A 2,664-nucleotide genomic window follows, 5' to 3' on the forward strand; every position below is an offset into this window, starting at 1 on the left:
GGCAGAGCTGGAGAAAGCCTTAGAAAAAAGTAAAAGAAAAGCTACTGTTAAGGGAAAGAAGAAGGTGGTTGAGCCTGTTGAGGCTGTTGAAATTGATGAGATGGGCCTGGTCTTTCGAGATGAAGATGAGACAGAAGAAATAAAGGTTCTGACTCCTAAAGCTAAGAAAGCCAAGACTCTCACAAAGAAGTCTATTTCAAAGTCAAAGTCCGTTGAACCATCGACTTTAGTTAAAAGAACCAGGTCTGCTGTGAAATAAAGAAAAGTAAAAATTATGGAGGAAGAAGAATGGAGTGGAGAGGAAGAAAAGATAATTTTGATGCTGAGAAAGACAATATGGTCAAATTTGGAAAGATGACTATCTTGAAAGGCAGACTCCTCAGGGACTTGGAGGAGGAAGGAATGGTGATACTTTTGGAGAAGTTACAGTTGCAAGGCTAAAAGGACATGGTCCTTCAGATGGATGGCAGGTTGGCCAGAACTGAAATTGTTGAGTTTATAGTTGTCACGACCCCAAATACCCCGTTTGTGATGGTGCCTATCACAGTACTAGGCAAGCCAACCCAACAAATAACTACAGTAAATTCTTTTTATAAACCATTTTTCTATATCGAATAAGTCTCAAAATCGTCATATGAAATAGATAATTAACACAGAATATGCGGAAATCAGTACCAAATATACCAACACAGCCCAACAATCCGGTGTCACTAGTAATGAGCCTCTAAATACAACCAAGACATTGTCTGAATAATACAAAATAAGTCTGAAACAACAAAATACTAAAATAGGAAGGAGGAAAGCAGGGCTGCGAACGCCGTGCAACTACCTTGCAGTCTCCGGTAAGGCTCTGAGAGTGCTGGAAGCTCTCACTCTGATGCTCGGGCACTTGGATCGGCACCAATGTGCAGGGAGTAACGTGAGTACGCCAACTCAATAAGTAACTAAAGTAAATAAGGTCTGAGTGCAGTGACGAGCAGTTAAAATCATATAATAAGTCTCAATAAAAATATCAAGTCAAATTTTGCAATTTAAAAGCCAGTCACTTCGTAAAACTTCAGTTTCGATTAAAAATCCTTTAAAAACATCTATCCAACATTTTTCAACAGAGGCTCAGTATAAAAGAAGAGTGAAAACAAAAAAAGTCATAAACAAGCCCCTCGGGCAAGGTATCACTCATAAATATAGCCTCTCAGTCACTCATGACTCAGCTCTCGTCAAATAGTACTCACACTCAGCACTCCATCTCAATAATATCTTATAACAGTAATAATCATAATAATCACTACGGTGTGCAGCCCGATACATATTTTATAGTCGACTACGCTCACTAGGGGTGTACACTCCGGAGGGGCTCCTACAGCCCAAGTGTCATATTGCTGCGGTGCGCAGCCCGATCCAATATATATCATTGTGGCGTGCATCCCTATCCATATGCATATCGCTGCGGCGTGCAGCCTGATCCGTATATATAATATTGATGCGGCGTGCAACCCGATCCATAATTGATGTTCTAAACGTCAATACCACACAAGAGAGGGGTGATTTGTTTGGTACCCAATTTTTCGATCTAGAAGAACCTGGTTCTTCTAGGTGTTCTAACTACTACTGTTGCGGAATTAAAAGTACAAAAAATAAAGAACACAGAGATTTTTACGTGGAAAACACCTAGCTCAAAAGGTGAAAAAATCATGACATATTACTCAGTAGGATTTTCCCAAACATCCACTAAAATCACTGAGCCAAAACAGCATTTACAAAAACTCTTTGTAAACCTAAGGATTAACTCTAATCCCTGTGTAGCACACAACCTCAATTGTTGCGACACCTTCAAGTTAGGCTATAACTTGAACACTCAAAGTACCTATTACAAATGCTTCTATGAAAGTTGAAAAGGTACAACTTTAAACCACCTACTACAATTGAACTAGAATGAGAATAAACACAACGGAACTGGTTCTTCTATCTCGTTCAAGTAGCTTCAGGTGTGCAGATTTAAATATCACATAAATTGCTTGCAAAATTGCCTTGCTCGTTTGCTCTCAATTTAGTTTAACTTCTGTGTATGTGCCACCTTGTAAAAGAGAACAATCACTGTTATTTAATGAGTTAGTAATCAGAGTTTGATTGAGACTCAATTGCTGATCTTCCATCGAAGTTGAGTCCTTGTACAATACAAACTCCAACCCTATCCTTTATCCGGATTATGACCTCTTCCCATAAGGAGACCTTCTCTCCTCATTCAATATGCAACCTTTTCGATCAGTTCAGGAGATATTGCTGCTTGATCACTGAGACTTATCTCCTTCACGTGTATCTCACATGTCTAGGTTGATAAATATTGTGCCTCACATGATGGACCTGGTCCGTGACTGAGTTCATTTGTCATTCTTCAAAACTTCACCTGAACTTGGGCCAACAAATTCCCCCTTTTTGATGATGACAAACTCTGTGCTTTTACTAATCAAAGAACCTGTAGGAACTCATCTTGACCATCAACACATTAACTTAGAATTTTAACTTATCATCAAGGACCAGGTTTAATTAGGTTATAAATATCACATTATTCAGAATAAAGAGTAAATCACAATATCTCTTCCCCCTTTTGGCATTATCGAAAAGTTGCATACATTGTGAATCCTAGATTTAGTAATTACTCATGGC

Source organism: Nicotiana sylvestris, chromosome 10, assembly GCF_000393655.2.
Source record: "Nicotiana sylvestris chromosome 10, ASM39365v2, whole genome shotgun sequence".
Taxonomy (NCBI): Eukaryota; Viridiplantae; Streptophyta; class Magnoliopsida; order Solanales; family Solanaceae; genus Nicotiana; species Nicotiana sylvestris.